The sequence below is a fragment of the Marmota marmota genome, unplaced genomic scaffold, assembly GCF_001458135.2.
Source record: "Marmota marmota marmota unplaced genomic scaffold, marMar, whole genome shotgun sequence".
Lineage (NCBI taxonomy): Eukaryota > Metazoa > Chordata > Mammalia > Rodentia > Sciuridae > Marmota > Marmota marmota.
Window position 1 is genome coordinate 1791345 of NW_026000169.1, and position 24466 is coordinate 1815810.

Genomic DNA, 24466 nt, shown 5'->3' on the forward strand with positions numbered 1-24466 from the left:
TAAAAAAAAAAAAAAAAAAAAAAAAGAAATAATTGGCTCCTCCAAGGAACTCCACATACGTCTGGTCACCATCCTCTACTGGTTTCTTCCCCAGCTCCACCAGAAGAGCCACTTCTTTGTACTTCTGATTGTCATTTCTATGCATGTTTACATACTTTTGCTACAAACTTATGTGTCTTAAATTATAGTATTTTTTTCATGTTTAGAACTGGCATTAAACTGTATAAGTCATTCAGGAGGTGATTTTTTAATATTTTATTTTTTGCTCCAACAACTAATAATAATTTATTTTTGGTTGATGAATAACCGAATTGTTTTTGAAATTTATATATTTTAATACCTGTGTGTGTGTGTGTGTGTGTGTGTGTGTGTGCGCGTGCCAGGTATTGAACTCAGGGGCATTTAATCACTGAGCCACATCCCTGGAACTTTTTTGTCTTTTATTTAGAGACAAGATCTACCTGAGTTGCTTAGCGCCTTGCTAAATTGCTGAGGCTGGCTTTGAACTTGTGATCCTCCTGCCTTACCCTCCAGAACTGCTTCGATTACAGGCTTGTACCATGGCGCCCAGCTATTTTTAATACACTTTAACTTCTATAGATACTGAATTGAACTATTCATTCTGCTATACATTTTTATTTACTTTTGCTCTTATAAATAACGATACAAGTTTTTGTCATAATTCTCGTTGGGCACCTGTGCTCTGGTTTTTCTTAGACATATATACCTAGAAGGGGTATTGCTGGGTACTGGAAAATGCATGTCCTCAATTTTATTACATGTTCTCATATTTTAATCCATGAAGGGTTATACCAATTTACATTCTCACCAGTGATTTATGAGAGTTCCTGATCCTCTGCGTCCTTGAGAAGGTTTGATATGGACAGGCTTGAGTGTTTGTCAGAAGTATATTGGTTATTTGTTTTTTCTTCAGTAAATTTCACATTGTATCTTTTAATTATCTTTCCTATTAGGTTTGGTTTTTCATATTAAATTTTGTAAGCACTTCATGTTTTCTGGATGTTAATCTTTCACTGATTATTTTAAAAAATTAATAAAACTTTGTAATTTTTAAGTATAAAGTTAATGCTTTTTTGTCTTGCATAAAGATAATCTCTATTCTGTGATTACAAAAAAATTCCTCCTGATTCTGTTCTAAAATTCATGAAGTTTTCTTTAAAATATTATGTAATTTATTTGGAATTTCTACGTCATTCATTTGGTGGCAGGGGGAGATGTAATTTTGTGAATACTCAATTGTATCATGACCATTTTTTATATTTGCAGTCTGACTCTGTAAGGTCATTTCTCTCCTTTAATAAGTTTTGGTTTATATATGAGTTGGTTTCAGAACTCTCTGCTTTGTCCTTTTTGTTTATTTGTCCATCTCTTACTAAAACACTCTGTCTTAATAGGTCTACTTCATAACAAATCTTGACCTTTGGGGGAGCAGGTCTGTCTCTCACTGTATTTTTCTTTTCCTTTTTTTGGGGGAGGGGCAGTACTGGAGTTTAACTCAGGGGCACTGGACCACTGAGCCACATCCTCAGCCCTATTTTGTATTTTATTTAGATACAGGGTCTCACTGAGTTGCTTAGTGCCTCACTTTTGCTGAGGCTGGCTTTGAACTCATGATCCTCCTGCCTCAGGTGCCCGAGCTACTGGGATTACAGGTGTACGCCACAGTGCCTGGCTCTCACTGTATTTTTCTACTTCAGGAGTACTTGGTTACTTTTGGGCCTGTTCCTGTCCATGTGAATCAAATAAATATTTGAATGGAATCATATTCCTTGTACAGATTTATATAGGAAAAATTGATATCATTTCAACATTCAGTCTTCCATCCACAAACATGTTTTATTTCTCCATTTATTGAGATATTTTCTTACTTCATTATTGTAATTTTTATCAGTAAAGGTTTTTACACAATATTTATAAGTTTTCCAGACTTTGTACGGTTTTTGTTGATTTTATAAATGGAATTTTTGTGATTGTTTTCTAATTATTACTTATTTGTAGGCATTGATTGATTTTTGACAGTTTTATCTGCATATCTTACAATTTACCCATTTAAAGTGTATAAAGCATTGGTTATTAGTTTAGAATGTTCAGAAATATGTGCAATAATCTTCATGGTGCCTTTTATTTTTATTTATATATTTATTTTGGTGCTGATGATGGAAGTCAGGGTCTTGTACAGGTCAAGCATGCATTCTACCAATGGGCTACACCCCAATCCCACACAGTGAATTTTAGAATAAGTACTTTAAGAAAAACATCAGTATCCTTTAGCTTTCCCTCATCCTCCTGTCCCTCCCTGCCTACAGTAATTTCTGTCTCTATATTTCTTTATTCTGAACTTTCACTTGAATGGAATGACACTGTATAGTGTTTTGTGACTGACTTCTTTCACTTAGTACAATTTTTAAAGGTTTCCATGTTGTAGAATGTTATTAGTACACTCTTTTTTAAGGCTGAATAATATTTATTGTGGATATACTCTGTTGATTTTTATATATTGCTTTTGCTTCTAATAATGATAATAATTAATTTTATTGATATTAATTTTCAATGTAGATTTTCCATAGAGAATCCTATCCTCTGTCAGTAGGGCAGTGTTATAAATTTCCTTTTTATTTTGTACATTTCTTTTTCTAATCCTTATTTCATTGATTAGGATTTCTAGTACTGAATGAAAATGCTGAAACACATATCCTTGTCTTATTCCTTACTTTGATATAATTGCTTTTAAGGTTTTATGATCAAATATGATGTTGCTTCTAATACTATATTTTGGTGAGCATGCTTTTTGGATTAAGAACATAATATTTTATTCTTGATAAAATGCTTTTCAAGATAAAATTAAATTTTGTCTATTTTGCATCTATTGAGATGATCAAATTTTTTCCCCTTTATGAGATTTTTCTCATAAAGGGGAAAAAATTTAATCACTTGATTAAATTGTTCTTTAACATTATTTAGCATCCATTCATCATCTTAAATCTTTCACCATTGTTGTTTGGATACACATTACATCAGGCACTATGCTAAGTGTAGAAATATAAAGATAAATATTTAGCACATGGCCCCTTTCTTTTAAAAGCCTACCATTTCCTTAGAAAAGTAAGAGAAGGTGAAGGGGGCAGGCTAATAACAAGTATTCAGCATTCAGTATGTGTCAGGAACTCTTAGATACTTCAGAAATGTATTTTGGCTTAATTCTCCAACCACTCTGTAAGTGCAGTGATTTTATCCATTTTATAGATTATATAATGGAACCTTCTAGAATTAAGTGATTCAAGCCAAGACTTCCTAGCTCTAAAATCAGGCTATTGCAGTATGTAAATGGCACCTATCATGGTTTTTGAGAACATGGGCAGCCATTTTAAATTAGGGTGGTCAAGAGCTTTTATGATCCTAGAAATATAGCTCTAAATGATCCCCTCAATGGTGAGAGGGCATGACATCCACAGGGCAGTCGACACCCGTTGAACCAGAAGAGGAGTGGGGCAAAGTCAGTCAGGAAAGTCAGTCCAGGCTACCCTGGAACCAAAGGGCAGATTAGTGGGTTGTGGTGTATAATCGCATAAGATGGTGTTGGAAGGTAAATCTAGAGAGATGGGTTGCTGGATTATCCCGGGAAAACTCTTGTGATGATGTGAAGTACAGATTGGATTAAATAAAACCAGAATTTTAGGCAGGAAGCCATTGCTTCCATCAATGTGGGCAACATCGAGAACTCTTCATGTGCTCCTTGCTAATCTTAGGGAGGGTGGAGTCTTGATCAGTCAGGCTTGATGCCATCTGTCCCTTCTCCTTCTCCAGCTCATCTTGCCTCTCTTCCTCTCAACTCCAGCCTCATTGACCTCTCCCAGTGATTTTGAACATTTCCTATGTTCCTTCTGACCAAATAGTCTGAATATTGTTGTGCTGGGAGGTGATTTCTTTCTCCTCTGAGAGGGCCCCTCCATTTTTCTAGTCAACTTTCTACTCACACTTCCCGTCCTGTGTTAATGGTGTTTCTCTCTCTCTCTCTCTCATGTTTTTATTTGTTATTTTTAGGCATACATGACAGCAGAATGTATTTTGGCAAATGATACATAATCATAGTATAACTTATTCTATTTAGGATCCCACTCTTGTGGTTGTACACGATGAGGAGTTCCCCTGGTTGTGTATTCAAATACAAGGCGAGGAAAGTTATTTCAGATTAATTCTACTGCCTTTCCTATTCCCTCCCCCATCTCTTGTCTAATCCAATGGATTCTATTATTTCTCCCCCCAACCTCCCTTGTTTTGGGTTAGCATCCACAAATCAGATAGAACATTCAGCCTTTCTTTCAGGGTACTCATTCCAATTTGTAGTTATATATTCCTTGGTGTTTTCTTGAGCAATCCTTGTCTCTTCTACCAGACTATAAATAATGCTGGATCAGGGTCAGTCTGTATCTGTTTTTGTTTACCTAGTTGGTAGTACAAGACCCAGCACATAATAGACACTCATACATATTCATTAAATGAGTGAATAAAGCGGTGATTTATCGGAAAAAGGACAGGTGACATTAGTGGGAATAAAATAAACAAAGAGAAAAGGAGAGTGCATAAATATTTAGAAAGAAGCACTGACTTGGAGATTGATTAAACATGGGGGTGAAGGAGATGGAGGAATTGGGCATGATTCTTAAACTAGTCCTTAAATGATTTATTAAGAGAGAAGTTGTATTGTTATCAGAAATAGAGAATCCACAAGGATGAGGAATTTAATTTTACGTACATCAACTCTCTAAGAAGACCTAGAGGAGGACAATATCCTATAGGAATCTGCTGGTCAGATAATCATACATATGGAGAGTGAGATTTTGAACAGGTTTTCAAGATGAAGCAACAATAAATTTGAGGAAGGGTATGTGATTAACAAAGGAAAAAGAATTAATGGAATACTGAGGTCTTAGGAACTGAATCTTGACAAATGTCTTCTTATGGAGGTGGTGTAAAGAAGGGGAGTGGTCAACAGGGACACAGGAGCAGACAGAGAGGTGGGGACATGAGGGCTGTGCACTGCCACAGGAGAGATGGATCCCATTGAATGGAACATCAATACCATGGGGAAGAATGAGGACCAAAAATTGGGTATTGATCTTTAGACAATTCCTTGGTGACCTTTGGGAGTAAAGCTTCTGTAGAATACAAGATGGGTCAAAATACTGATTTCAGGAAAAGAAGCAACTGCTGGTATAGCTCACTAATAGACGAAGTGTGGCCATGTAAAGAAAATAAAAATAAGACAGTAAGTGGAGTAAATAGTGGAAAGAACATCAGGGAATATTTCTTAAATTATCAAAAGTCTGAATGTGCTCAAAAGCAGAGAAAGATCTGTAAGGAGGAGAAATCAAATGTGCAGTTGGGTGAGGTCGGGGGAGTGGGCCGCGTGAGCAGCACTTCTTGGGTGGGGAGGGTTCCAGAGGCAGTGAGGAAATAGAGGTGTGCCTAGCTTGAGTAAAAACCAAGGCTCACTCTCCAGCTGCAGGGAGCTGTGTCTTCTGAGATGGAGAAGGAAGATGGGGGTCAATGTTAGGTAGGAGGTTATCGTTTCTTATCAAGACTGCTGATGGTTTTTGAGTGGGAGAGGAAAATAGAGTGCGGGAAGGAAGTAGAGTACGGCAGCAGAGGCATCTGTGTCCCAGCATTCTCCACTTGCCACAAGCTCAGAGTGGGAGAAGGAATGAGTTGTTGCCCTGGAACCATCTGCCTGTTTGCCAGTCCATTAGTAATTCTCCAGAAGCTGCAAGAACCAAGAAAAAGAGGAAGGAAGAAAAAAAATCAACTTCAGATGCAGAGCAGCAGCATTCTGGGACTGTGCCAGATTCACCAACTAACTATTTTACTAACCAGCCATGACCTCCCCAAGCTGTGCCCCTCTGAGGGCTGTGGGAAGAGGTGCTTTCCTGTATACACAGGTGGAGGAGACCTGGGTCCAATCTCCAGTCCCGCCTCTGGCCCAGCCCAGCTGCTGGCACCCTTCCTGTGGGTGTTGAACTGTTTTGCATGGTGGAGCCTGAGGCACTTGAAGCTGGTAATGAAAATCCCATCATTTGCTCCCATAGTAATCTCAAAAGGGTTTTCCCAAAATATGATCTCATTTCATTCTCACCACACCACAGCATTGTCGTTTAAAGCTGCCAATTAATAAATATCTTGAGTGAGACCATGCAAGACACACTTAGGTCTTTGATTTGAAGGTCAGGTGCTTTTCAACCATTTCACATTGTCTCCACCTGTCTGGTCTGCTTTGATGGTGAGGAGGTATCTACACCTGATTGATCTATTTTGGTGGTGAGAAGATGGGCTCTGGGATTTGGGAGATGAGAATGGAAAAATACCTGGATGGCAAGAAGCCTGTATTTGCCATCAGCCTGAGCTTGCCAAGGGGAGCCACCTCCTTCTGCATGTCAGGAAGCAATCCTGTTTCTGCTAGAAGGAACGGATGGTGCCTATAAACTAAAAATCTTCTCATGGAAATAAAAGCAGGGCAGGCAAATTATGCATGTTTGGTACTGATGGTGAGGGCTGGGATATGGACAGGAAGAAGAGTGTCTAAAACTGTGCTTGCCTCCCCCCCGCAATACGAGTTTACACCCACAATGTTGTACATACTAGGCAAGGTCTCTGCCACTGGGCTGCATCCCTAACTCTATTCTTGCCAATCTTAAGCTAATATGACTAGAACAAAAGGAATACCATCTACTTCTTCCTCCTTCACTTTGGATGTTGCAGGTCCACTCCCAGGTGAAGGGCACTGACCAGATGTATGACCCTGGACACGTCATGTCATCTCTCTGGCCTCAGGTTTCCTTTCCTGGAAAATGACTAGATGGTTTCTGAGTTGTGATTGACTAAAACGTCTCTGAGTCTGTGATTCTTAGGAAATGGAAGTCATTAGAGCAGGAAGAGAAAAGTTTCTTCCCAGGAACGTCTTGTTCAAGAACTTTTCTTCTTTCCCACTTGGGTGGTGATGCCATCAATGGGTCAATAAAAGAGCATTATTTTCTTCCGGCTAGCTAACTAACGTGCCTAGCTGATAATCAACTAGCCGATTCACCAACTAACTATTTTACTAACCAGCTAATCAACTATCCAACTAATCTTCTGATTAACCTACACCTGAACAGCAGCCAGAGGAAGGAGCCATTGCCAATATCCTCCCCAGTGGAAAACAGCGAAAGCGGCTAAAGCAGGGTGTGGCAATCCTGGACCCAGATGTGGACGGCAGTAACTTACATGGCCGACTGAAATGGTCTGACAGGCAGGCCATCATCCCTTGGGATGAACCATTTCCACTTATAAATTTTCTTCCAGCTTGCACGGCTGGATAGCCACTCTGGGATGTCCCCTGACACAAGCCTGCAAGGGCTTAGTGCTCCTCAGCCTGCCAGGGCTTAGTGCTCCTCAGCCTGCCCGGCACAGCGATGTCAGTTTCGTGTGGCCGTGCCAAGTGTGGAGAGAGGCCCCATGTGCACTTTCAGTCACATGGCCTGGTGACTCAGGCCCTTTCTGGTTCCTGCTTGTCGGAGTATGGGAACTGGGGAGGCCAGGTGAGAAATGACTTTGCAGGTTGGGTGATGGTTTGTTGTTATATGGGCGGCCCTGACCCTTTTTTATGTGAGCATAATAAAGTTATCAGATAATCACAGAAATGCCATTTTCCGATGTCATTTCCGAAGCTCCTGTGTTCCATCTCCTGACTCTGTCTGAAGTAAGCCAAAAACATCCGAGGAGGGGGAAAAAAAAATCTACATTTTACTACTTCCTTTAATGAAATTGTTTGGAATTGAACCTCCTCATCACAAGAAACATTTTTTTTTTTTTTTTTTTTTGCGCTGTCTAACCTGAATCCACCCTGCCACGTTTCAGCATGATTCCTCTCTGGTAGACAGAGTGGAAACTTCGTTCCATGGTGGTAGGAATGTCTAAGGAACCTGGAGAGAAGATGCTAATTCTGACTTTATTCCTCTTCGCTGCCAATCGACAGCCTTCTGTTCTTTCAAACTGGATTTTGAAAGTATTTCCTTTAGGGATCTTTCTCTGTTGAACGCCTTCTTTTCATAGAAGAGGCGAGAACCCTCAGCTCATTTTTTCTTGTGCGCTTGTTCTTAGGAACAAGCTATTTTGAAAGTCCTTTGAGCGTATTTCAGGGAGCAGGGCTCTGTATTTCTTGGTGGGATGGATTCTCTTTAATGTAACTAAGGTGTCATGAAAGGAGCTGTGGGCTTGGAGTGAGAAGTCTGGTTCTGTCGCTCACTAGCTATTACATGAGGTACGTTCCTCAACCTCTGAGAGGCTCTGTTACTTCTTTAGAAACCAGAGAAACTGGGACTTTAACTCTTGGGTCATGATGGAGTTAAAAAAGGAATATGCAAAAAAAAAAAAAAAAGTCCCAGGGATAATAAATGTCCTTCTTCTTTGTTTTAAGGAACTGATAGAACACAGGGGTGCTTTACCCTTGCCTTCCAACCTCTGCCCCCACCCTTTTAAAATTTTGAGAAAGGGTCTTGCAAAGTGACCAAGCCTATCCTTGAATTTGTGATCCTCCTGCCTTAGCTCTCAAATTGCTGAGATTACAGGCATACACCACCATCCCAGCTAGTGGTTATCACTTAACTTTTATTTCTGTCTTTTTTGGGGGGGGTGGGGGTTGAAGCACCACACTGCTCTGCCCTCAGTGTAAGCTCAACAGCTACTGTGGATTGACCAGCAGTTTGGTAGGTGAGGACAAGGAAGCTGGAAAGCCCTTAGGGACATTTTGTAGTGTCTTGAGTAGTCCATGATTGAGTGTCCCCATTCCCCAGACAGTGCGGTGTGTCTGAACTTGAGTTGAGAAACCAGGAAAATTAGGATCTCTGGACTAAGAATCTAGGGAAAATAGAAAAATGAATGACTTGGTCCTAAATTATGTCTAGTTCGGGCACATTCAAGGAAAAGAATGCACTGATAGGATGTTCCTTTTTTTTAAAAAAAAATCTGCCTCTTGTGATTGCACCTGCTCTTAGAGTTCACCTTTGCTCTGCTTTTTCTGCGTTACTACATCACTTAAGTCACCATTTCCGGACCTTATCTCTGGGAGGCAAGATTTCTTTGTCCAATTGCTCAGTTTGATTACCTAGGAGGGTCAGATGTTATTGCTGCTAAAATAATTTCTTTTCCCCAGGAAACCCAGGATCTTGCTTCCACCTGGTTCCTTAGCACACCCTCCCTGCTTGGATCAGAGGTCCATAAGATCACTGCAGCTTTGCTCCAGTGAGTGTTGGTGACATGCAGACAGGGATCCAGTCTGGCTCTGGGGTGAAGCTGACAAGGATAAGTAGGGGTTGAGGAACCTGCTCCTCAGAGAGCTCTGTGTAAGGAAATGATGCTGGGTGGGATATGGGCTCACAATTCTAGCATAAACTAAGTCTGGAGAGGACTGAGGGCTAGGAAATGGTATGTTTATAGAGTGCAAGGCTTCCTTTTTCCCCATCAGGCCAGGTGAATGGAGAGGAGTGGGAGGGACACTGTGGAAGGTGTCCTACTCCACAGCTTACCTGTTGGGGCAAAGCAAGTAAAGTAGCCAGGCAGAAGTTGCCCGTTCATTTTTCTGCCTCCACCATTGACCCAGGATAGGATACTAGGTTGTAAGTAAATGACTGTGTGTAGTGACTTTTGTGGAATGGAAATGCACAGACGAGTTGAACATATCTCTCAGTTTGTGGCATACTGTCCTTAGAAGGCTATGCAAGGTCATGTCTGGTTTTATTTTGGTTATTTGCCCTCAGCCCTGATCTTCATTGCCATTACCCTTTGTCCCCCTCTCCTGACCTCATCCAACCCTGATGCATATGGCACACTAATGATGGGATAAGAGCATTCCTGTGTGTGGATCCAGGTGAAGCTGCTCTGGACAGGGGATTTGCAGGGCTACAGGGAATATGAATAAGTAATTTTTCTGAATACTGCCTGATTGCTTTCCAGAATGGCAGTGCAAATTTACTATCACTGAAGCAATGCGTGGGTGAGTCTATTTCCATGAATCTTCTCCAGTACTTAGTATTACCTGCTTTTCCAATCTTTGTATACTGGGTATGGATATACTGGATATAAACCAATATATCACTGATTTTACATTTTAATTTTTTCTGATTTCTCTTCTTGTGCTTGGTGTTTATTCTCAAAATTGTGTGTTACATGTTTCACTCATTTTTCTTTGGTTTCCAATCTTTATTTTGATATTTAGGAGTTTCTTATATATGTTAAACATATAATTACCTATATACGTAGACAATACAATTTTTTTCTAATATTATTCTTTTAAAAATATTTTTTAGTTGTAGTTGGACACAATACCTTTATTTTATTTATTTTTATGTGGTGCTAAGGATGGAAACCAGGGCCTCATACAGGCTAGGTGAATGCTTTACTGCTGAGACACAACCCCAGCCCCCTAATATTGTTCTTACCCAGTTTTAGAATCAAAGTTATATTTATTAGCCTCATAAAGTGATTGTTGTTTAATTTCTATAATGATATTTATGCAGTTTTTGATTTCTTCTTCTGCCAGTACTTTATAAATTGAGGCACTTTATAAATATAATGTTCAAAGTACAGGACCTTCTCCTTGTGTCATATAACACTCCATAAGTCTTTTCAGTTGAATGCTTTTATTTTATTTTATTCTGAGAAATAATATTTATTTCTTTAAGTATATTGTCCTTTGTCAATTTGTTGTCTTTTTCTGGGACTCCAATTGGACAGCTCATGAATCATCTTCTACTTCTCTACCCCATTAACTGAACTTTCATTTTTTAAAAAAATTAAAATCTATATGATTTTATAAAAACTCTTAATTAACACAAGTTTCATGGTGTTGCCTTGTATTTATTTATCTTCTTACTGGAGCTAGACTATTAATGGTGGGTTTACATATGCCTGAGATACCATTAATTTTCCCCCTGATTTAAATATAGTTTCATTGAAGTTAAGATCTAAGCTGGAGTTTTGCTTTTCAGCACTGAAAAAAATTATTATATTGCCTAGCATCCAGAGTTGATATTAAGGATTCCTGTTTCATTCCAGGAGCTCTGTACCTTCTCTCTGGAAACTTTTAGACTTGTCATTTTTGTTTTGGTTTCTTGACACATGCATTTATTTTCTTTGCCGTCTGAACCTTTTTGTCATGACATCAAAGGAGTAAAAACTGGTATGAATTTCCAACAGTTAAAAGAATGTGGGGAGGGTGTCCAGAGGCCACGTGGCCATGTGGTATGTGGCTCGCAGGGTGAAAGGAACATGGTGAAGGATACACACCGTGGGAGCTGCTGTCAAGAGCCTATTTTTTCTTACTGAACCCTGGAAGTTTCAGAACTCTAAATTTGAAGACTATTTGAGAACTCAGATTTAGAGGTCTCGAAAACTCTGTTTGATAGAGAGAATGAGACAGGCCCTTATTCTTGGCTAAGATAGTTCATCTAAGACAGCTCCCCACTTCTCCCCTGCAGTCCTGGAAGGGTTGCCCTTCTCTAAAAACACTATAGAGCCTGCTTATCCTGCAGGAGCTGAGGCCACATCCGGGCTCATTCTCACTTCCCACGATGAACAGGGACTGCGTTGAACTCCAAGTTCACAGTCCGCTTTGTCAATGCCACCTATCGGCTTGGATTTTCTTTTGCCGGGAGGTACTGGGGATTGAACTCAGAGGTGTATAACTACTGAGCCACATCCCCAGCCCTTAAAAAATGTTTTATTTAGAGACAGAGTCTCACTCACTGATTTGCTTAGCGTCTAAGTTGCTGAGGCTGGCTTTGAACTCGAGATCCCCCTGCCTCAGCCTTTAGAGCTTCTGGGATTATAGGCATTCACCACTGCACCCTGTTCAGGAGGGATTTGAGAAAGTTAGCATATGTGAAAGATTAGAAAGTAGAGAAATGACTGCATGGGAAAGCAAGCTGTGATCCGGGGTACACAGGAGCTTGAAAGTCTCATGTATCCTCAGAAACATACATGAAAATATCACTTCAATAAAAGGAAGGTGCTGATCTGTTATATATAATGGTGGATATGATTAAAAACAATGTATCCTGTACTTGAAAACTGCTAAGAAGGTAGATTTTAAGTGTTTTCACCACACACAAAATGTATGTGCAGTAATATATATGCTAACCAGCTTGATTTAGCCACTCCACATTGTACACATATTTTAAAACATCATGTTTCACATGATAAAAATGTGCAATTTTCATTTTTCAATTAAAACAAAAGAAATAAAAAGAAGAAGAGGATGCTATGAATAATATTAATTACAATTTTGGAGGCTAAAATAGAGAAAAAATAAAACAGTGAAACAATGAACAGAAAAGGTAATATATGCGTTATCCCAGGGACTCAACATCTAGCAGGAGATCCACAGAGACTGAGGAGAAAAGATGTGTGAAGGAATTACAAAGAAACATTGCAGGATAATTAATTTCCCAGAGTTGAAGGATACAGAATTTAGAAGTATTCACCTTTTAATAATACTAGTACTCAGTAATAATGAATAAAAGTTGATAAATGCAATATTGTTCAATTCAGAACACCAGTAATAAAAAGATCTTAAATGTTTTCAGAGAGAGAAGGAGATGGAGGAAAATAAAGCCAATCTACAAATAAATGGACATCAAAGATGTCTAGCAGCTAGAGGTTGTTAGAAGGTAGTTTCAACTACTTTAACATAAAAGGAAAATAATTTTTCAACTAGAATTCTATTTTCAGAAAATATCTGTAAATTTTAAAAGTGGAAAAAAGGACATTTTGAGACAGACATGGAGTCAGGTTTAATTCTCCATGCCTTTTTTAGGGGGGAGGTACTGGGGAGTGAACTCAGGGGTGCTGAGTTCACTGAGCTACATCCCCAGCCCTTTTTATTTTTTATTTTGAGACAGGCTCTCACTAAGTTGCTTAGGGCCTTGTCAAGTTGCTGAGGCTGGCCTTGAACTTGGGATCTTTCCGTCTCAGCCTCCCTAGTGGCTGGGATGACAGACATATGCCACCATGCCCGTCACTTGGTAAGGCACTCCTACAAAATGAGGGACTAAAGCAAGTCAGAGGAATGTGGATTCTGGAAGTAGCACATCCAACCCAGCATAGTAGTGAAGGGAAAAACACGGTGACAGTTTTGCTGCAGGTCTAGAGAGAGACCAGTACAGATTTTACAGATGAAGGAAACACTAATTATGTCCTTAGACATTTTTGAAAACATCATAGGCACAGAAGTATTAGTTAAATTGACTGTGAATTCTGTATCCTTCCTCTCTGGGAAATTCTCCTTCAATGTTTCTTTGTAATTCCTTCCCACATCTTTTCTCCTCACAGAAAAAATTACAGAGGTGGTGAGTATAGTCGTCCCTCAAGCTCCATAGGGGTTGGTCCCAGGAACACCCTAAGATACTAAAATCTAAGGATGTTCAAGTTCCATATATAAAGTGGTATAGTATTTTCATATAACCTATCACATCTCTCTGTATACTCATGGTTAATTCCCATAATTATAATACCTAATACAATGCAAATGATGTGTAATGATAGTTGTACTATATTGTTTAGGGAATGATAACAAAAAACAGTATGTACACGTTCAGTATAGATGCAGTTCTCTCCCAGAAATTTTCCATCCTTGGTAGATTAAAGTCATGGTTGTGGAACTCTTGGATGTTGAGGACTGACTGTAGTAAGTCAACGATCTGGATCTACTGGCTTCAGAGTGAGAGTTTTTAATCTCTAAACATACAGTGTTTCTCCTGGTAACCTATCTTAAAGTCATCAAAGCTTTCCACTAGGAAAATAAAAATAGTGGTGTGTTCCATGTGTACTAAATAATCACTTTAAAAATTGGAGTCAGAATGCAAAAGATGTAAATTGCTAAGTTAAGAAATAGTTGTATAGAAGTCAAGATATAGTTTCTAGAGAAATGAAGGTAACCACTGGGAGAGAAAATTCAGAAAAAGTGGGATAATGATTTGGTAGAAGGGGTGGATACAGGGAAAGAGAAAGGAAAAGACAGGCAAAATATTGTTGCTTTGCGTTTTTTTTTTAAACCAGGGATTGAACTCAGGGGCACTTAACCACTAAGCCACATCCCTATCCCTTTAAAAATATAGATGTATTTATAAAATATATTTTTACAAAATATATATATTTGGGAGGGTACTGGTAATTGAACTCAGGGGCACTCAACCACTGAGACACACCCCCAGCCCTATTTTGTATTTTATTTAGAATCAGGTTCTCACTGAATTGCTCAGGGCTTCTCTAAGTTGCTGAGGCTGACTTTGAACTGCAATCCTTCTGTCTCAGCCTCCCAAGCCTCTGGGATTATAAGTATGTGCCACCATGCCTGGTCTTTGCTTTGCATTTTTAATTACCTGAAATTTAAAAATTAAATCATGTGTCTGTATTACCTTTAAAAACTTTTAATTTGTATATTTAAAAAAGGGTGAATAGGGCTTATTTGGAAGTCAAATTGGAATTATAGCAATGTGCAAAGGAATAAAAGAGCTAATTTGTGGCTTAGTTTGGAAAAGTGCAGTTTCATGACTAGACTGTGGGGTGGTGGGTGGGGACAGGTAGGAGTAACTGGAGATGATTCTGGAAACATAGGTGAGGGTAAGAGTGTGGGAAGCATTGAATGCCACACTAAGGAGCATGAAATTCCCTTTGTTGGTGGTGGGGAGCTATGAAAAGTTTTGAGCAGCAAAATGCCATCTGTGTTTCAGAGGACTATCCTTATGGCAGGGCAATGTGGAACAGGGTTTGGAGTGTGGAGATGGTAGGAAGTAGGAGGGCCAGGTCAGAGGCAGTTACACAGGTACCTGTGTAGAAAATGATGCTCCATGACTGCACCTGGAGTAGAACTCATCCCACTCTTTAGCTGCCTGCCTGGATGGTGGTCCTCTGACCAGGGCTCTTGTTGGCCACAGTGACACCTGCTCAGGGAGAACTTCGTGGGACAGCAGGCAGATAGCAGTGGGTAGGCCACATGGAACTACTACAAGACTCCCACGGGGGCTGCATCTTATTCCAACTTTTAGACTTTCCTATAATTTGCCACTTTTAAAGACATGCCTTCGTCTTTAGCACAAGATTTTTACCAATCCCTCTCTAACCCCTCCACACCCTTCCATTGGTTTTTATAAGTAGTTTTTTAGTATTTTCCTCTTGCCTTGCCAACTCATCTAAGAAGTAGGAATTCTTTTCTCCTCCTTTTGTTATTAGCATTTTTAAAATAAAAAAATGGAAAAAATGAATGCTTTTACACTTCTGGCCTCCTGCTTTCTAGGTTCACACCCACTGGCACCCTCCCTTTGAGACTTACAGCATTCACCCCACTGGGCGTGTGCTTGAGTGAGGAGGAGCCTCAGCTCTGTCTCTCCTGTCATCACTATGTCCTCTCTTCCTTCTTCCCCACTTCCACTCTCCCTTTCTCCTGCCCTCCAGTTGCCAGGCAACCTAGCTCAGGGGCAAGCAAAGCTGGCTGGGGGTGCCTAGCTGCCAAAGCCGCCCTTTTCCCCTCTCTGGCAGCCTGGCTGGGTGTTGGGCAACTTGCTGAAGGTCAAAGGCAGGCATCCACAGCCGTGGCATTCTCTCCTCTAGGTGTAAACCTGACTCAGGAGGGGAAATACTTGAGGGCAGGGAATGGGGTGAAGTAGGGCAGTTAATTTTCCCTTCACACCCAAGAGGCTGTGTGGTTCCTGCCTTCCGGCAGAACAGGGTAAAAGTGGAGCTGAATCGGTCTTTGTGCATTTCAGGAATGTGAATGTCATTTCCCTCCATGCCTCACCCTTCCACTGGCCGTGCTGGAGAACTAGACTTGACACTGTAGAATGACAAGTTTACTTGTTAGCAGAGGTTGGAAGTTTTGAGTTGGTAACTAGTATCAAGTTACTCAGTTATGAGTGGGAGTAGTGGCATGGGCCCCCTCTGGGAGCTTGTTAGAAGTGCAGACCCCTGCCCCATCCCAGATCATGGAACCAAAATCTGCATTTTGATGGAATGGCCAGATGTTTGTATGTACATTACATTTAAGAACCACTGATCAAATACCCTGCTGTTCACTTGGTTGAAATGAAAGTATGTGGCCATCAGTGGTATCCTGTATTCCACAGACTTGCATTTCTCCTTTTCAGAGATGCATCATGAAGCTATAGCCTTAGGGTCTTTCATGGATTTTTTTTTTCTCTCTCTCTCTTTCTGTGTGTGTGTGTGTGTGTGTGTGTGTGTGTGTGTAATGCAAATGCAAAGACAGGCTTAGCCTAACATCAGCCTCTTCCCCTTTTCCCCCATTCCTCCTTTTGCAGTTTTGACACAAGACTTGTTCAGATACACTATCTCACCTTATTTGCACATACTCCTGAGGGGTAATAAAGCAGGGATTATGAATCCTGGAAATGACTTATCTTGTTCAAGGTCACAGACCTAATAACTGGACTCACCCTTGTGATTATTGAACATCACCTCTTGCTTCCTTTTGTGTGTGACCTGAGCTAGAACTTTCAGTCCTTTAAAACACGAAGCTCAAAAAAGTAATTATTTTTTTAAAAAGGCAATCAGAAACATAATGTTTGGTTTGGTTTGAGTCACAAATTCCACCACGTAGGGCTGAAACTAGGGACTTTTTCCTGAGCCTCTGCAAATTATTCCAGTAGTTCAGAGGCCTTTTTGAACGAGAGGGTACATGGATTGAGTTTCAAAGAAAAGAATGTCGAAAGAAATCTTCCAGATGAGAATGGTCTCCAGATGTGAACATTGCTCTTCCAGATGTGTGGACGAGTGTGGTGGGAGAAGAGGGGGGGAATGAGATGCCTTACATGTCTGCAAAATGAAATGGAAAAACCTCTCTCAGCCACAGAGGAAAGTAGGACAAGAGGAAGAGAAATGGAGTCCAAGTTAAACTCTTCAATGTGGAGCTGGGCTAACAAGGAGGAATAGAAAGAACGGTTCCCAAGCAGATTGATGCTTTAAATGTGCAGTATGCATGGTGGCCACATTCAGACAGTGCTGCTGGAGCACAAACTTGGAGGATATTGTGCCTGTAGAAACTCACCCTTCTTCTTAGACCTGAGTGGACCTGCTTGGGCCCTGGGAGGAGCCAGTCTGGAACTGCCCAGGCTGCAGAGCCAGCAGGACAGGCTTGGGGACTTACTCAGGGGAGAAGGGAACCCATTCCAGAATGCGGAAGGAGAAGCAGCCAGGAATGGCACAGTTCTTTCTTTTTTCAACTTCTAAATCAGCAATGTGTTCTCTCAAGGATCACTAGGTTTATTTCTCATGATGTCAGGAGATCCCATGTTTCTCAAATGAGTAAATCGTATAGAAAATGGAGGTCTTGTGGCCAAGTCGACTTGGTTTGTCTCAAAATCTGCAAATCCCTACCATCACCAAACTCCTGGCTGCATGGAATTATACCCTTTGTTTCCTTCTGCCAGCACCTCACCTTCAGGAATATCTGCCAAATTACTGTTCTAGGTGTCCATCTACCCACCTCTCCACTTACCAGACCTCCCTCTTCTTCCACGTAGAGGCATCCCTAAGTCCCAATTTCCATGACATCTGGAAGTGTGACTTCTCTGAGTGGGTCCAGCTGGTGGAAGGTGTTCACAGTCTTATTTTTCTCTAAGGGTTCTCAGAATCTAAAGAATATATTCCAGCAAAAAGTAAGTTGTTAATTACTTGCATTATTAAAGATGTGCGCAAGTAATAATGCCTATATACCGATTACACACACATACACACAAACTGGCATAATCTCTGGTTAATATTCTAATAATATCATTTAATAATCGATGAATTGAAAAGTTAACTGGCTGTCTTCTCTTTTCCTCTGTGGGGCCTTATTCTCCTCTGGGATCTCCAGTGCAATGCGTTTCTCAAGTGCCATATCAGCCAGAAGGCAGATTTTCCAGTTGGAAGGCATTCAGACCACTGCAGGGGTAAGCCCAGTACCAGCCCCCTGTGGGCAGATCAGTGTTGCTACCAGGAAGTAAGTATAGAATCATCACCATCATCATTATCACATCATCATCAATGGCTAAGAGTTCTTCATTTATTTTTTTTTTCATGGTACAAGGGATGGCATATTGGAACTTTCTATCATTGAACTACATCCCCATCCTTTTTTAATTTTTTTGAGACAGGGTGTCACTAAGTTGCTTACAGCCTTGCTAAGTTGCCTAGGCTGGCCTCAATCTGGTGATCCTCTTGCCTTATCCTTCCAAATAGCTGGCATTACAGGTATGCACCATGTTGCCCAACTCCTTTTATTCTTAGTCTAGTTGCCATTGAATTTGAAAGCTATTTTTTAAGTTTAATCCTAAGTCTATCTTTGATATTCCAATTAGTATCCAATTCACAGTTTTATGGGATTGACTCTGTCCTGGTTTACTAGGTGAATATATCTTTAAATTTTATTATACTTAAAACCATTTGAACTGATTGAAAACTTAGGAAAATTAGTTTGAATTGATTGAAAGCTTGGAAAAATTAGGTTTAGTTCAGTATGTGGTCTAGAAAATGTATGCACTCTATCTTGGTTTTTAACTATAAATCAAGTATATTTCATGCCTCCGAATTGGACAGATTTCTCTGTTTGACATGTGTCATGGCAAAGGCATGCTATTTTGTTCTTGGATTCTCCATTATTTTGAAAAGATTTCTAAAGCCTAACACTACGATTAGCCCATCTTTCCCATAAGTACTGCACTGTCGATTGTTAATCATTACATTTAGATTGAGCATCAGGATCATAAAGATTCCCTGCCTTCTGTGCACCCTTCCACCCACTGCCCAGAATCAGGAGAGGGTATTTTGGTTCATCTGCTTCCCTGGTGTGAGCAGGACTGTTCAGACAGAAGGGACATGGTCCTCCTCCTCTGTCAACTCAGAACTCTGCCAGACATCATTCCTGCTCGAGAGGGGATCCCAGCCACATGCTCTGTAACTCATTAATCCTCAATAGTGACTAATGCCTCAAAACCCAGCCCTTGTCTTTGGAGTCCAGGGGTGTAATTTCATTGGAATGTTTCTGTTGACTTGTTCTCTGCCTTTCTTTTCACCTGTCTGTTATGCTTAGCTCTGCTCTCCTGCACTTGTTAATTCTAGTCCTTTGGTGTGACCCAAACTAAAGAAGATGCCTCAGGTATGGACTCTGTACCTATTTGACTTCTCCTGGTGTGTTCTGATAGCTCATCCTCTACTATTAATATATTAGATCAAACCTACCATTTCTTGGGTGCCATATATATATATATATATATATATATATATATATATATATATAACATTTATTGCTACTAACGATCTAACCAGCTAGATGGTGTCATTCCCATTTTTTAGATGAAAGGTCAGAGAGGCTGAATCCCTTGCCTTGCAGCTAGAAATCAGATTAAACCTGGTCTGACTCCAAAGCCTCTGTTTCAAGGACTTCCAGCTCCCATTCATATTGCCCCAGTCAGACCCTCATGATGTCAGGAAATTCTCAACTTCCCAAACCAGTCTATTTAAGTTCATTTTACTAATAAAAATAATAATGCCTGTGTGTCTTGTAGGTGGTGTAATGAAGTGAAAGGAAGAAGAGAGTGGATAGCCAGAAAGTTTGGAAATCACTCCGACTACACTAAAGGAACACTTTGGGTTCCAAATGAGATGTTTCCCTCAGGATGACTTTTTCCATAAGGGTGTGACCTTACCACCACCCTTGTCATTGGGTGAATGGATTGAACCCTGTGACTGAACCTGACTGAGGAGATTCCTTTCCGGTTCATGACCCTAATCTTGGAGATGAAGAGTCTTTAATCATAGTTCCTTGAGTAACTGAAGAGCCGGAGGTATCAGAGTGAGACAACGGGGTGGAGGGCTTGATCCTCATTTTATCAAACAATTCAGAGTAGACCTTCATTCTAGAAGTTGTTACAAGATAGCATTTTTGGTAAAAGAAAATAATTTCCTCCCCAGTCCATTGTCTTGTGCTACCCCGTATTCCTGATCCATTGAAAAAAAACCTGTCTAGGCCACCAGAGGACAAGCCTATGTCTATGTACAGTAGAGGCAAGTTCATTCCTCCTTCTTCCAGAAAGCATTTGACACAGTACAAATAATAACAAGAGGCACCCTCAGTGACAAATTTTTCCCCCAGCAGTGATAATATCTTTGCTGTGTTGTCCCCGGAACTCTGAAAATAATCCTGAGGGTCTCAAGCAGGTCTTTTCACAGAAGCTGAAAGCTGAGAGTCTCAAGTGTAATTCTCAAGGTTGCTATAAGAAGTGGCATTGATGGAAGATCCACAGGACACTTTTCATAGGGCAGCTAGAGGAGATTGTTAAATCCAGGACTGTGAAGAAAAGGGTTTCAATTCTGAGCCTTCCAAGCAAGTTTTAAGGAAAGTGACTGTTCATCCTTTACTGATTACAAATGAAGGAGACGAAGCCATGCTTGCCTCAGAATCCTCTTCTTGCATTGATTTGTACTTAGGGATGAGGGTGGTAATTGGGGGAGGGAGACCAAAGCTTCTTGTTTCTTAGTTGTACGTAATGCTTGCTCAGGAAATATGAGCAAATGTCTCACAATCTTTATCATCATGTATTTATTGTCTTTCTGGTTGACTGTACAGAGACTATCATATCTACAAAAATAAAATGATGCCTCTGTGGAGAGTCTTTCATAATGAGATTTCTGGGCCAAGTCATCTTCCCCCTAATTTGCAGAGATGAGAATGAAAACCAAGAGAGGTCACTAGTTGAAGAATAAGTCATCAGCAGAGAAGCTGACAGCTCAGCCTTCTTCAAACTGGCTTGTAGCCAAGAGACGGGCTCAGTGCAAGACCCAGGTGTCACTCCAAGCCCTCAGTATGCATCCTTTACTGCAATGGGCACATGTGGTTAGCACTGAATACAGGAGTGGGATAGAACAAGTGTAGTCACTGAATTAGTTGCAATTTGAAATCTATTAGTTGCCTTAATGATTAACAAACATCCACTTAATATCTATATGCCAAATATTGCACCTTACATCAAGGAGGGGATGCAAAGGTTATGACGTTTCAACACAACTATGCAGAAGAAAGGACAGCATAATCTGTACTTTGCCTTTGTTAACAAATAAGCATGAAACCGTTAAAGAATGAAGCGGAGAATGTCTTCAAAATGGCAAAGAAAGGAGAATGAAGGGAACACTAAAGAAAATGAGTTCTGTTCTCTTGGCTGTGTAGTCAGGCTGAGTTCTTTTTAAAATTTTATTTGTTCTTTTAGTTATACATGAGAATAGAACGTATTTTGACATATTATACATACCTGGAGTCTATCTTCCCATTTTTGTGGTTGACGTGATGTGGAGTTACACTGGTCGTGTATTCATATATGAACACAGGAAACCTGTATCCAATCCATTCTACTGTCTTTCCTATTCCCATCCCTCCTCCCTTCCCTTCATTCCCCTTTGTCTAATCTAATGAATGTCTATTCTCCTCCCACCCTTATTGGGGGTTAGTATCAGCATACCAGAGAGAACATTTGGCCTTTGGTTTTTTGTGATTGGCTTCAGGCTGAGTTCTGGAGGAGGGTGGACAAAGACTGCTTCAGAGAGGAGGGGAAGCCATATAGAAATGCTATAGTTAAGGCAAAGAGACGAGGATCTTCAGGTAAGTGAAGAACTAGGCAAAGAAGGAACATAATTGGATCCATAGGGATCTAGGTGCTGCAGCAGGTGATGAAGTTGAAGGAGAGTGGAGTGGGATGGTAAGGAGCTACACACAGGGTCTGAATCAGATATGAACCGATTCTTGAAGCAGCTGCTCACAGTATCGATCAGCATAAAAACAACTGAAACCAAAGAAACCCATAAGAAGACAGTTCCAATAGTCTAATATTGAGAAATGAAAGCTGAACTAGTGTGGCTATCTTTGGAATGGTGAAAAGGATCCTAAAACAAAGTGGACAAATAATTAACTGGTTTTGGTTAAGAAATGGCTATGGGAATCGAGGAGTGATACTGAATGTATTTTTGTTGCAACTTGGAAGGTTTTTTTTTTGTATCAGGGATTGAACTCAGGGGCACTCGACCACTGAGCCACATCCCCAGCCCTATTTTGAATTTTATTTTAGAGACAGGGTCTCACTGAATTGCTTAGCACCTTGCTTTTGCTGAAGCTGGCTTTGAACTCTTGATCCTCCTGCCTCAGCCTCCGTAGTGGCTGGGATTACATGCCAGGTGCAACTTGAAATTTTTGAACTTAGTTCAATGTCCTTATTTTATAATTGAAGAAACCAGGGCCTGATGAAAGTGGTGAAGAAGTTGTACCTATACACATATACATAGGCTAATGAACTTCAATTAGTTCTTTATCTAGAAAATTAACAAAATATATTTTAGGTTTCAGACACAGAAATTTCTGCAATATAATTGGGAGATCAGAGGAAACAGAAAACCAGATTGGCCTTGTGACCTCTGCACTGATTCCAGAAAACTTGACCTCTACTAATCCCCAATTTTCAGAGGACTTGGTAGACAATGAGTTACTTACTTTGTGTAGGATTCATGGAAAAGCCAAAAAGATCCAAAAAGCCCTCAGGTTCCAAAAAGTTGGGAAACATTTGGGGTTGAAGGACTGGAGGGATCCTGGAGCTGCACCCTGTCCCCCAAGCTCCAAGATCTGGGAACAGTCAGGCTGGTTGGAGAAGCTGGCTTGTTTTCCAGAATGTTGCATTCTGGTCTGGGTCATCTGGCCTCCGCTCAGATTCACTTCTGCTTCATACACTGTGATTACCCACAATGCTTCAGCCAGCACCATATCTCCACACCACATTTTATTATTTTTTTAAAAAAAGTTTAAATCCTTTTTCATGGGATGGGAATGCATTTCATTTAGTTTTATTTAAAATACATTGTTAGAGCTGTGCTCGACAAATCTGCCAAATACTATAAATATGTATGAGTTTGCAGTGGCCTCCTACACCCATGGAGAGGCCAGTTTTTGGATGGTTAACAGACACGGAGAATTTTAAGTACATCCTGTTCCACTAAAGCTTTTTTCCCCATTCTGCGCTCCCTCCTTTACTCCCTCCTCTTCACCACCCTCCTTCCACCCCAGAAGAAAAATAATTGCTATGAGGGCTGAGCCTGGGCATAACTGATTTCTTCTTTCTTTTCCTTTAAGTGTTGCAAAACCTTAAAATCATAAGGGAATAACAGCCCTCCCCCAGCATACTAATACAGCTCTCCTCTGGCAAACAGGAAACTATCCCAGAGCTGTGGGCTCCTGAGCCAGGAAATTGGTCTTTGCTGCTCTGGCTACCTTCCCCACAGGTTCTTCCTGGCTATTCAATGCAGTTAAAAATAGTAACCACCAAAACCAGAAGAAAAGATGATTTCATTGTCTAACCACTGTAACTTGCGGCCTGATTTGGGTGGTTGCAGATGGGGCTAATCCCCTGACTCGGCACCCTGAGAATTCTTGTAGGGTCAAAGTTGGTCAGTCCAGCAGATTTCAACACCTGGTATCTCCGAGGAGCCAGCTCATCTCAGGAGGGAGGTGAATCAGGCATAGCTGGCTCACCACACGTGTGCACACATGTGCACGCACATACTATCAGGTGAGGCAGCCATGGAAATCTAAGATCTCCCCTTGGCAGGGCCTGTGTTCAGTACAGATGGCACAATGCCCACCCCAGCCTGGGAAAGTGAGTCTGTGGGCAAAACCTCCCTGCTGCCTGAGCCAGTCACTCCTGCTATGCTCTGGAGAATGTGCATCCTCACCTCACTCTGTCAGGTAAAAGGATTTGTAGAATATTCTCAATTCCGCTCAGCATAGGGAACTGTCAGAGTGATGGGTATGGAAGGCACCAAGGGGCTCTGAAGGCTAAAAGAAGAGAGAAATAGTTTGAGAAGTTATGCCTTCTCAAAGGGTCATCAACATTAGTCTTGAAGAATGAAAGAAAAATTAATTTTTATTATAAAGTGTTCTTCACTACTGCTTGACATGCCAATTAAAATTCTCCAAGTCATAGGTCAGTTCATAGTTATGAAAGATCCACATCCTTTGGTATATGGCTCATGGTCCTAGTTTTGCTTAATTTGCTACTCTATCAAATAAGTGGATTTAAAAATAATTAGTATGTGTGTGGTATCTCCCAAGGTGTTGTGGTGATATAGAAGATACATAAGATCTGTTTACTGTTTTTGAGGATTATGTCAGTCAGCTTTGCATTACTATAACAAAATACCAGAGATAATGAACTTATAAAGAGAAGGTTTATTTTTGGCTCACAGTTTTGGAGGTTTTCGTCCATGATTGGTTGGCCCTGTTGCTTTGGGCCTGTGCTGAGGCAGTGCATCATGGTGTATTGCAGAGCAAAATTATTCATTTTGTGGCTTGGGAGCAAAAAAAAAGTGGAAGGGGCTGGGGTCCCACTAA

General features: G+C 40.6%; 1 long non-coding RNA gene across 1 annotated transcript in view; it reads left to right on the forward strand.

Moving 5' to 3' along the window:
* LOC125611796 overlaps positions 1-20707 on the forward strand; it is a 37266-nt gene extending 16559 nt beyond the window's left edge. The window contains exons 2-3 of the long non-coding RNA XR_007342033.1: positions 17918-17993; positions 19608-20707. This is a non-coding gene — a long non-coding RNA (uncharacterized LOC125611796). The remainder of the gene's footprint in view (positions 1-17917; positions 17994-19607) is intronic.
* The last annotated feature ends 3759 nt before the right edge of the window (positions 20708-24466 follow it).